At 37.3% G+C, this 12,795-nt stretch overlaps 1 protein-coding gene across 6 annotated transcripts in view; it reads left to right on the forward strand.

Moving 5' to 3' along the window:
* CHL1 (cell adhesion molecule L1 like) overlaps positions 1-12,795 on the forward strand; it is a 560,006-nt gene that overhangs the window by 172,790 nt on the left and 374,421 nt on the right. For all 6 annotated transcript variants that reach the window (XM_072941719.1, XM_072941716.1, XM_072941717.1 and 3 more), the window contains one exon: positions 6,180-6,338. The gene's annotated coding sequence lies outside the window, so the exon portion shown is untranslated. The remainder of the gene's footprint in view (positions 1-6,179; positions 6,339-12,795) is intronic.

Raw genomic sequence — 12,795 nt, forward strand, 5'->3', positions numbered from 1 at the left:
TGGCCCCAGGTAAGAGGAGAAATGGAGAAATGGCACAGGTGGCCACTGCTTTGAAAAAGGGCAGGGAAAAAGTGCATTCCTGGAGGCAAGTGAAAGGGCGAAGTGGGTGAGCACTGTGGACCCACTGAGAACCCCTCAATGTTCTGCAGACTCGGAGGCTGCCCTGATAGCTGAGTGGTCATGTGCTGAGTGGTCTTCAGACCTGGTGAACCTACTTCAAAGGAGAAACCAACATCAAAGCAGCAGATGGTGGAAGAAATTCTGACTTAAAGGAATCCCAGTTTTGAGTCCTAACTCAGCTACTGTCTAGCTGGGTGGCCTCTGTTGAGGACTTCACCTAAGCTTCTGTTTCCTCTTCTGTGACATGAAGGAGACACATTTGGTAGTCTCCTAGTTTCCTTACAACTCTGTACGTTTATGATGGATTCTCTGACATGCCTTGAAACTATAATCCATTAGAAAGGTCAGTTTACCAGAACTGGCAAAATCTAAGCCATTCCAGAACAATACTACTAAACAACCTTTTTGCAAAGGGTGCTTCTTTTTTCTCTGGGTATATCTTACACACAGGAAAGTGCTGAGATATTAAATGCACAAGTGGATGAATTTATACAGAATTACATCCTCCTGTATCCAACTCCCAGATCCAAGATATAAAAAATGTATTATAACCCAAAAGGATTTCTGTGTTTCCTCCTGATTTATAGCCTCTAAAAAACAGCTACTCTCTGTCCTCTGTCACCATAGTTTCCTCTTGCCTGTGGTTGTACTCTGTATAATTGAAATTAAACAGAATGGATATTTTATCTAAAGATGTATCTAACATCTTTCATTTAATACTCAGTTTTTGAATCATTCATACAAATGTGTATAGGAGTGGTAAATTCTATTTCATTTATTCTATTCATTGCTATGTAGTATTCTGTCATATGAATATACCATACTCATCTATCCATTCTACTGTTGATGTCCATTTGCCTTTTCCCCTTTTCGGGGACTATTGTGAACAAGGTGCAGTGAACATTCTTGTGCATGTCTTTTGATGTGCACTTTTTGGGGGGGATCATAGAATGTACACATGTTTAACTTTAGTTGATTCTGCTGAACAATTTTCCAAAGTTGTACCTGCCATTAGCAGTGAGTGAGAGTTCTTGTTGTTTCACATCCTCTCCAACACTCAATATTGCCAGGCCTTTTAGTTTTATTCATGCTAGTGGATGTACAACAGAGCCGTATTGAATTCACACATTTCTTACAAATATGTCTATCTTACTCCAAAAGAGGACAATGTTTGGAAAAAATAAAAACAGCCACCACTTCCTTTAGATGCATTTGCTTTATGGCTTCTTGTTTTAAGTGTATTAACTTATTAAGTATATAATATATAATCATCCGGTTTTAATTTAATGCTTTAAAGAAGTTGTTACCCACTAAAATACAAATAACTAAGAACTGTCAGTATTTAGGTTTCATCAGTGAGACTTCCATGAAATCACTATCATCCTCCATTTTAATCCACCATTTGTATCTACATTACAGGAGATTGACAACTACATTGTGGAATATTGAAAATTATTCTCCAGTTATGACTACACTGTGGCTGGGGAAAAGGTCTTCTTTAAAAAATAAATCTGTCTGTAAAATAATTCCTTTGTTTGGTTGCTCCTGACTCTCTCCTGTAAGTGATCTAATCTATATCAGTAGTAGGGATTATTTTTGCTCTTTTTCATCATGCCCTGAGTACCCATTTCCCCTTTCTCCATACCATTGCTGTCATATTGGTGACATATTACAGACCATCCATTCATTAAAATTTGGAAGTGCTCTTTTGTTCTTGCACCAACCCAGGACACTTCTATTGCTCACTGCCGAATATTGATAGGTTTTTGGATTTGAGAGACTAGTTTGGCTCTAATACATAGTCTTGGCTCTTTGTTAAATATTAGTTGACTGAATATGCTTGGGTTTGTTTTTGGAATCTAACTCTGTTGGTCTCTCTGTTTTTATGCCAGTACCACACTGTTTTGATGACTATAACTTTACACTATAGCTTGAAATCAGGAAATGTGATACCTCCTGCTTTGTTCTTTCTTCTCAGGATTTCTTTGGCTATTTGGGTCTTGTGTGGTTACTGTATAAATTTTAGAAATGTTTTTCTATTTCTGTAAAAAATACTGTTGAAAGCTTTAAAGGAATTGCATTGAATCTATAGGTAGATTTTTGGTAGTACTGTCATTTTTACAATATTAATTCTTCCAATCCTTGAACACAGGATATCTTTTCATTTATTTGTATCTTCTTCGATTTCTTTCATGAATGTCTCACACTTTTTAGCCCCAGTGCTTCTAGGCTGTACTTCTGGTCAGATGGGGCCAAAAGACACTCTCCACAGTGGATGGGACTGTGACTCAGCACCTTGTCTGAGCATGGGCAAACTGGGCTTTAGGGCCAGCAAAACTCTTTATTTGAGGATTCAAATCAGGCAGAGCTGTACCCTGCTGAGTTTTCTGGTTAGAATGTGCCCCAACTTGGTTCTGCAGATGAACAAAGCTGCTGGCTGGGATTACCACTTGGGTGCAGCAGCTATGAATTCAGTCTCCCAAGATTTGTATGTTGGTTGTTGCAAGCTCTTCTCTTCCTCTCTCTCACTATCAGATTCCCAGTGGCTGGGTCTTGCTGATTTCCCTACAATCAGGTGCACAAACAGAGTAAGGGCTCCCACGAAGCGACCCATGGAGCTAATAAAGGAGGCTGGTTGTCCCCATTGGGCTCTCTTTTCCCACTAGAGGTACCAGAAGCTCACTGGAGACCTACCTTCCTGGTGATGTGCTGGTCTGGAAGAGATGCAATGTGATCAACATGTAGCCCCTTCTCTTACCTTCTAATGCATCTGTTTCAGTCTTTGAAGCAGAGGTTGCTTCAGGCTCATCCCCTCATTCTAGGATTCCCTCAGTGATGTCTTCTTCTTAAAGAGAAGTTAGATGTCCTTCTTATGAGGGACAGTGAAGTCAGGAAGACCTATGTCACATCATGATGCTGTCACTCAGATCTCCAGCTTCTCTTAAAAAAAATCAGGCTATCCTGCAAACCCAACCATTTCTTTGCCAGGCAACTATCATTTAGAGCTTAGTGGTACTCCCCCACTTGCCACCCCATCAATATCTTTTGGAGACAGAGTAATCTAGGACTTACAGATTTTCTCTCAAATTTTCTGCCCTGCCCTTGAGACATTTACAATTAAGGTAGATAGTGTTTCATTGTATTATATCTTCAGATCCTTCTAATAGTCTGAGAGTCACCTCATTTCTTTGATTATAAGATGCCTTGAGATAGACCATCCATTGTTAGACACGTAATTGATTTAATAGCATTTCTTTTTTGTTAAATTATGGTTCACTCAATTATTTTGACATTTAGATTATAAAACACGTCCTGATTTCAACAAAAAGAAACTTTGAAAAAAATCTTACACAAGAAGATAAATTTATCCATAATATAGATATGAGGATGTTTAAGTAGGAAAAAGTCTAGAAGGGTTGACTAAGGAAGTCATGCAGGTTTAGCTGGGAATAAATTACAGATCTTATGACTTCTGATTCTATGCTTTTACCAGAAACTTGCCTATGTACTTGGACAGACTTTTTTTTAGCTTTATTGAGGTATAATTGACAACTGAAACTGTAAGATATTTAAAGTGTACAATGTCATGATTTGGTATGTGTGTATGTTGGGAAAAGATTCCCCCCATTGAATTAATTACCATTGCATCATGGATAGGTACTTTAAAGCTAGCATACAAAATCTTCTATTTTTAGAATTTGGTCTCTATAATTTGTAGAACCTTCATAATTGTTATCAACACATATTGGAATTTATTTTTCAAGTCTCTGACTTCAGTCTCCAAATAGCAGAACATTTCTCCTATATTTAACAACAACTTTGTTATGGTGTGTTTTTTTTTTTTTTTACAATTGATTTTATTTGTTGTTGATTTTTTGAGTTTCTTTCTTTTCTTTTTTTTTTCTTTTGCTTTTTGTTGGGGGAAAGGAGTAATTAGGCTTATTTATTTATTTATTTAATGGAAATACTAGGGTTTGAACCCAGGACCTCATGCATACTAAGCATGTACTCTACCACTGACCTATACCCTCCCCCACAATGGTTAATATTATTAAGGTACTAAAAATGACACAGGAATTGAAGATATGGCAGCTTATATTAGACTTCCTGAGTAGTCTTTGTCTATCACGAAAATGATTTCCAAAGGAAAACTAATATGAAGGCCAATTTGGGGATGACATAGGGAAAAAGAATATATCTTATTCATTATGGTAAAGGGAGGTGGTAATTGGTAGAAGATTAGACAAAGAAGAAGAGCAAACTAAACAAAGGGAGCCATATGAGATACACAAAAGGTACAAAAACACAGAGTATAAACAGAGGATATTACCTGGACCTAGAGAAAATTCTGGATAGGAGGAGTATGAGAATTAAGTCTGGGCAAGAAGCTTATAACCAAGTTAAGCTTATTTTCTTTATTACCACAAACTAACATTTAAAAAGTCATAGAACATTTTTAGAATGGAAAAGATGATTATGTTAAGTAATATGATCAAACAATAACCATGCCTTAGTAGTTTTTTTGTGAAAATATGGTTTAAGAGACCTTGGTTCCAAAATGAATATAAAATGTAAGACGTCACAGTGAAATACTTCATGATAATGAAATGCACATGTGTATGTGTTTATAAGAGTTACAGAGCAAGAGAAGAAGAGGAGGGGAGAAAGAGGGGGAGGAGAGGGTGGAAGAGGTAGAGGGGAGTAGAGAGGGGGAGGGGGAGGAGGGGAGGGCAGGAGAGAAGAGAGAGAGTGCTGTCCCAAAGATGACTAAACTGAGACAGTGACCTCAAAATTCAGAACAAGGGAACATCATTTGGAGAGTATTTATAAGTTGCCCACCAGTCTAAAGGTATATATACTCCATCCTGTGGGAGCTATCCCAGGCATCTGCAGATGACAAGAAAACTAAGGCATCACTGATCAAAATTAAGAGCTTGGACTTCAGAGTCAGGCAGATCTAGAATTAAATCCCTACTCTTGTTTATTAGCAGTGTGAACCAGAACAATTTACTTAAACTTAGAGTCATCAAATTTTCCTATTTTCCAACATCCTTTAAATAAATTCATAATCCAATCTCTTGTTATCCCTCCAAGGCGATCCCCCAGTTCAAACCTGAACTCCACCCTGTCCTGCTCCACCCCCAGCATTTGCCTGAATTGTTGTAGTACCTCCTATCCACTCCTCAGACTTTTCCTTTACTTCTTTCCAACAATTCTCTCACCACCAGGGTGATTTTGTAAGCACCTAAATCGAATGATGCCATACCTCTGCTCAAACTATGCTAAAACCTTCCCATTTTATTCAGTGTAAAACCTAAAGTCGCTCTGACCTAAGAAACCTACATGGTGTACACATTGGAGCCTTAGTCCCTTGCTATTTCTCTGATCTTGTCCTTTTCTACTCTGTCCCGATTTGACTCTTCTTATTTCAGTCACAGTATATTTCTGTTTCTTGAACACCAAGGGCATGTGCCTTACTCAGGACCTTTGCACTTGCAGCTTTGTTTACTTGAGTTATTCTTCCTCTGCTTATCTCCCTGGCTGCGTATTTGCAGGTTATTACTCAAAGACCTCTCCCATATTGGGTGGCCTGATCAACTTGTATAAAATTTCAATTCCTGTTCATGCTTCCTATCCCCTTTCTTGCTTTACTTTTGGCCAAAGCATATATATTTTAGTTGTTCAGCTTGTTTACTGTCTGTTGTGTCCCCACTGGAACAGCAGCACCGTGAGTGCATATCCTTGCTTACTGAGTACTACAGACACTAGAATAGTTCCTGGTATACAGTAGCACTCAATGAATGTTTATTGATGAGCAAAGGAATCAAGGAATGGACCTCTCTCAACCCTGGAATATTTCAGGATAACCCTCATAAGGTTGTTGGAAAATAAAATCATAAAATAATATTTTTTAAATGTTTAGCATCGTATCCAGATATATTGGGTAAAATGAAATAAATCATTAAATTAATTTAACCTTTTTAAATCTTTTTTTCTCTATGTAGCTACTGGAAAATTCAAAATTACATATGTGGGTTTGTGTTGTTTCTATTGAACAGCATTGGTTTGGAATCTGTGAGACTGAAAGTGAATTGTCTGATGGCAGAGATCCAGGTGCATCATGTGATAGCAACCAGATCACATGGACAGTCAAAAGAGGCAGAACTTGATGAAAGAAGAAGAGGAAGAGATGGAGGAATGTCAGGCAGTTTGGAGTGGTAAGCAGATGGCACATCAAAGAAAAGTAATATATAGAAGTTTGCTAGAGGGTTTATTTACAAAAGTATGGGCAGAGTGTAGAGATATCACAAAGAGGTTTTCAGTATACAGATCTTCCTTGACTTACAGTAAGGCCATGTCCTGATTAACGCCATGTAAGTAGAAAATGCATTTAATACAACCTAGGAACATCAGAGTTTAGTATCACCTCTCTTAAACGTGCTCAGTACATTTACATTAGTCTACAATTGGGCAAAATCATCTAACCCCAAATCCTATTTTATAATACAGGATTGAATATCTCACGGAATTTATTGGATAACATATTTAATGTGAATGGCTGTACTGAATGGTTGTAAATCTATGAGTAGTTTACCCTTGTGATCCATGGCTGACCCAGCTGTGCTCCCTGCCTCTGTTTAGCATTGAGAGAGAGTATGGTACTGCGTCTTGTTAACCGGGGGGAAAATCGAAGTTCAAAATATGGTGTATGGCTTTCCCACCATCCTAAAGTCACAAAATCATAAGTCGAACCGTTGTAAGTGGGCGACCATCTGCTCTTAGAGCTAAAGGATTGAAGGGAAGGAACAGTTACTAGAACCTGGAAGGAAAAGAGCGCCAAGTAGAAAGGCTCAGTTGTTAAGACAAATTACCTTCAGTCAAAGCTCAACTCTAGCCCAAAGGACACCATAGAGAGAGGAAGGGAGCCTGGGGAATAAATACCCTGACCTCATTCTCTTCCCTCCCTCTGAGCTCCTTGGGGGCTCCCCATTGCCTGATCTGGGAGGAAACCAGGGGTAAAGGAGACCTCTGTGGTTATCTGCACAAGACAGCTTCACAGGACAGAGGTGTGGAACAGTAGGGGATCTTGAGGCGCAAATAGAAATTATCTGGCAAAAAGGCACTCTTATTTTCATGCAATGATGAATCTCCCAAGAGCTATAGGCCACATTTAATTTCCTTATGTTTGATGTTAGCCCCTTGTGCATGTAAGCACTGAAGTGAAACATCCAAACATGTGCCTCTAACTTCTGAATGAACATATAACATGGAATGTGAGTAGCCAATTATAATAAAATTACAATTCCATGTCAAATACAGTTCATATCTTTCTCGGTCTTGGACTAATTCCTTTATACATAATAACTGTAAGGAGAACCATGTTTATTCCATTGGTCACTACAAATGAAAATGTTCTACTCTGCTGAGTCTCTACAAGGCCACCTTACTGTTCATCAACAGACAAGCAAGTGTTCTGCCAATATTAATTCTCTGAAGAGCCATAGTTAGATGTTTCTGTCCCTTCTCTAAAGCTCTGGCTGAGAAACTGCTGGATCACCAGAAGCAGTAAGTGGCCTGCACAAAAGACATATTGCAAACTGCTATCAGGGTGATGATTAGAATTTTAAGTTCCTGACTTAAGCTTAGACAGATTGACTGCACAGGCCTCCAGAGAGAAAACGCAGCCGGCTGGCAACCTTGGCTGAATGCAGCAGCATCTGGTTTAACCTTAGGTCTGTGGCAGATTTCCCTGGGGAATCCAGACCACTCAGGGGAGCAGGCCTCTGACTGGGCAAATTGCAGTAGGCCTGGTGCAAAGCACCTCACAGCAAAGGGCAGCCTTCCCAGAAGATGGTTTACTGGTTTGTTTCGTTGTTCGTCCCTTGCTTCCATTTCTTTGATAAAGTCACACACTGATCTGCAGCTAAACACATTGCTGTTTAGGGGAAATCACGAATTAATGAAATGTGCTTCAGCATTTATTGCTACATGGAAAATGTGTTGTATGGTGAGCAGAAACACCACAGTGATTACAGTTAATAGAATCAGGGCTCCCTGATGTTTTCCTCAAACTGTCCTTGTTCGCATCGCTGCAGAAGCACTCAACCAATTTGGAATGTGTGTTGCTGGCGAGCCCAAGCCCAGTGATGACTCTGGGAAGAGCTCATTTCCATTATTATCTACCATTATCTCTCAAAATTTATTGGTTTAATGTTTGGTATCTCTTAATAGAAGTAGGGGCACTTCCTTTGTGTTAATGTCAAAATAATTTTTTAAATCGCAGAATGGCAAACCTTATCAGGTGACTTTCACCCACCCACACTAGTTAGTAGATCTAAGGTGCTGATCTGAATTTTATAAAGAGAAAAGGACAAGTAGATGCTGTTAAGCCAAGAAAGAAAGTGCTTTTCAATATAAGTGAATAGATTAACTTCTCTTTTATTATGTAATAACACCCTAGGAGTTGATTCTTCTTTTTAAAGAGTACGGAAAATTTATTTAAAGCCTTTGCTGAATGGTTATTATAGAATATGTAAGAATTTTTAAAAAATTAGGTGTAGTCCTGCTCTCAAGAAGTTGACAGTTCTGTGGGAAGGACAATTCTTGCTTTAGTCATCAGTTAGACAACCGAGCACCAGCGATGTGCAAAGTTCTACACTGGCAGCCAAATTACAACAGGAAGGGAGACTACTTGCCTTCAGGGTGCTGGCGGTCTAGACATAGACTTGTATGCTTGAAACTAAATAGGAACACTGTCTTAAGATTGAGTTGACTTTTTTTGACTCTTTGAATTTTCATATAATTTTAAAACCAGTGTGCCAATTCACACACACACATACTTACATACTATTTATAATCTAAAGAGGATTCTATTGAACCTATAGATCTGTTCAGAGAGAAATTACATCTTAACAATACAGTCATCTATAAACTATAAACTCAGTTTATTCCTTCATTTATTTATGTCTTTAATTTCTCTCAATTTGTGTGTGTCTTTATATATTTTACTTGTTTCTGGATATTTGGGGTATTTTATGTTATTTATAGGACATCTTTTAATTTGATTATGTATTTTTATGTACTTGCTCCAAAGAAATTTTTTTATTTCATATTGACTATTTAACAAACTTGCTAACTTACTTATCAAATCTAATAGTTTCACTGCAGATTCTTATGGATTTTTATATGAACAATTGTGTAATATGTGAATAATGACAATTTTATGTTTTTCTTTTCTATCTTTATATAATCTTTCCCCTTGATTTATTCCGCTGGCTTAGATCATTAGGACAATGATGCATAAAAGTGAGAATGAGTATCTTTATCTTAGTCTTGGTCTCCAGGGAGAAAATTTTAAAATTTCACTATTCAATATGTTTACTGCAGAGTTTTTCTAGCTATCTTCTGTCAGATTAAGGAAGTTCCCTTCTATTCTTAGTTCAGTAAGAGTTTTTATCATAGATATGCTTTAAATCTCATCAGTCGATTTATCATATCTTTTAAGAAGATCATATGGTTTTTCTCCTTTATTCTATTAATGTGATAAATGAGGTTAATTGATATTTTAAAATGATATACAACCTTGTATTTCTGGAATAAACATATCTAAATATACTTGGTGACATAATTGGATGAGATTTTCTGAGTCTTGACATGAATATAAGAATGTTTTGTGTGTAGGAGTGACACAAATAATTGCAATCAAGAGAGTAAACTGTTAAGTGAATCTTGGCACTATTTACCCCTTTCTTCACCTTCTGTTCCATATTGTTATTAGTTTTCCACATAGTGTCCATGGCCTCATAGATGACGGAGAGTATGTGCCAACTCCTTCACTTGGGAATTTGCCAGATGGCTTTGGTGAATGAGTGCTTAGTAGAAGTGATATGGGAAGAAGTTTAAAATGTGCTTGCATGGTTGATTTTGCTCACTTATGCTGGGTACTGTGTTTTCAAGTCAAGTTCCAGAGCAAGTACACAAGAGAGTGCTTTAATATGGGAGGCCTAATAATCACAGAACTTGACAACTGTCCGATTTTTTCGAGAAGTCTCAAGAAACATGGCCTAGCTTTCCTATGCATCAGGAGTGCATCAAGATCTGCCTTGTATCAACAGCTCAAAGCAGCTGTTGATCTTGCAGATTTGCCTCAGTCTTTGGAAGCCCAGTTGCTGAGTTTAACATCATTTCCATCATCTTTGAACTTGTGCATCAGCAAAGATCTTCTGATCCTTGCTGAAAAGTGGCAAAACTACCGTGGCTATTATCTTTTTATTCCATCTGCTCTAAAGATCCTCATTTCATTGTACACCTAGAAAGATGCTGACACTAATATGTAAACAATGTGGAAACTTAGAAATGATCTTGTTTTCTTGAATGCCAGTATTGCTCCTTTGCCAGATTTCTATATTAAAGGTACAGGAAAAATTTATCTCAAGGGATTCTGAGAAGCAGCAAGTACTTGAAAGATTATTACAAATAAGAAAGTAATAAGTGAAGAAAACAATCTTGAATCAGGTCCTGAAAATACGCTAAAAATATTTTCTTCAAGCAGTACAAAAATGTTTAGACTGTGGGATTGCTTAAGTGAGATTTCAATTTTACTATTGACTGAATCTTCCATTGCAGGAATAGAAGCAGAGAAAAGGAGAAAAGTCTGAATGTGTTAAGTCTATCTATTCAGTTAAGTGAAAGAAAATTGAATAATTAGGTGAAAATAGCAATGTCAGCACTATCTAATACCAGCAGAGCTAGCCAAAACATATTTATGCCTCCAACAAACTCAGGTGCAAGTGACTGACATTTAGTATTATGAATGGGTAGTATAGTGATCCCGGTGCTGAAGGTTAATTTCTGCCATCTAATGTCACAGTGTTAAAATTTGACTGCCAAAATTCTTATTACTAAATTATCTTAATAATTACATTTCTTTATGAAACTTAGACTTAATTTCGTATCCCAGAACTTCATTTGATGATGATGATATGTGGTTCTGACCTCAGCCTTGGTTCAAACTTGATTTTATTTTTTGACTTTTCAGTATTTGGCCAAATATGTATTCAGTGTAGTTTTAACATTTTCCATAGCTTTCAAGAAGAGCTCAAGGAAAGGCCTCATTTTTTTCCGTAGTATAAATTGTTCATTTACCTGCCTAATCCACCCATATGGACAAAGTCAATTAAAAGTTCTTGGTGAGTAAAGTATAGCTCAGTGGTCGAGTACATGCTTAACATGCACCAGTTCCTGGGCTCAATCCCCAGTACCTCCATTAAAAAAATAAAAAATAAAAAAAGGGGTGAGGATATAGCTCAAGTGGTGGAGCACTTGCTTAGTATGCAGGAGGTCCTAGGTTGAATCCCCAATACCTCCATTTAAATAAATAAATAATAAACCTAATTACCTCCCCCTTATAAAAACAAAAACAAAAACAAACCAGCAAAACAAACAAACAAACAAAAATTTTAAAAAGCAAAAAAAATTTTAAAAAAATAAGTTCTTTGTGACCCACTGCTTTGGAGTGGGGAGAGGCTGCCAGGCAGCAGAAAGAAAGGAGCTCAAATCTTTATTAGATCCTTAGTTGTTTCCAAGATTTCAAAACAGGATGCTATCACTTTCCACCCTTGAGTGAATATTATGGGAAAAACTGAGATATTAATGATCCCGTTTGACCAGTCATATATTAATGAACCCATTTGTAGAATGCTTGCACAGTTCTAGAATTTAACTCAAGGGTAAGTCAAGGAGTAGAATCATGTTTCATAGCTTTGTTCAGTTAAGCAAGATATGTACCACAGCATCCCCAACTTGTACTCAGAGGAAGTAAATGGAAGCAAGATGGGAAACTTCCCTTGTATCTTTTATGTTTTAATTACTTTATTAAAAAGTACTTGCAACAACATTTCTGCATCTGCCCGTGAAGAACAAATTGCAACAGAATTACCCTTCCACTGTAAACAACTAGAAAATTGGAACAATTAATTAATTAAACAATGGTCTTCAGACAATAGCCAGTGCATGACTGTGGTGACTAGAAGGAAATCAAATGAGATGTTCCCTATGATTGACATAGCTTATTGCCTGAAGGCAATTCTGAGGCCACAGTGCAGGGACAGGGAAAAAAGCCTGGCAATCTTGTTATATCAGAGAATAGAAAGCTGAGTTTGGACAGGAGAATGCTGCAGAAAGAAAGTTCCAGAGATTTGTACACGGGGTCTCTTTGAGTCTTTGGCTGAGAACTGATCTGCACACGAGTGGGAGAAAATTTTCCAAGACTAGGAAAGAAGCACTGGAAAGCATTAGACTGAAGAATTCAAATGCTCACACAGGACTGCAAATATTTACATTTCTACCAGTCAAAGTGGAAATCTTGTATTAGAAGAACTGGTAAAATTTTCTAAAGGTGCACACTTCAGCAGCAAGGCTAAATTAGCCTTAGATTAAAATCTACATTGGACCTGTCATAAGGAGGCTTAAAAGAAAGTCTCGGAAGGATAAAATTGATCCACAATTAGGTGCCTCCATGGAAAAACAAAATCCTACACTTCTTGAAGAAATAAAACAAAAACTAGCACCCAATAATATAAAATTAACAATGTTTAGCATTAGATAAAAAGTTACCAGATATTTCTATAGGAAAAGACCCAAATATAAATAAGAACTTCAAAATAGTTATTATAA

This window comes from Vicugna pacos, chromosome 17 (assembly GCF_048564905.1).
Source record: "Vicugna pacos chromosome 17, VicPac4, whole genome shotgun sequence".
NCBI lineage: Eukaryota > Metazoa > Chordata > Mammalia > Artiodactyla > Camelidae > Vicugna > Vicugna pacos.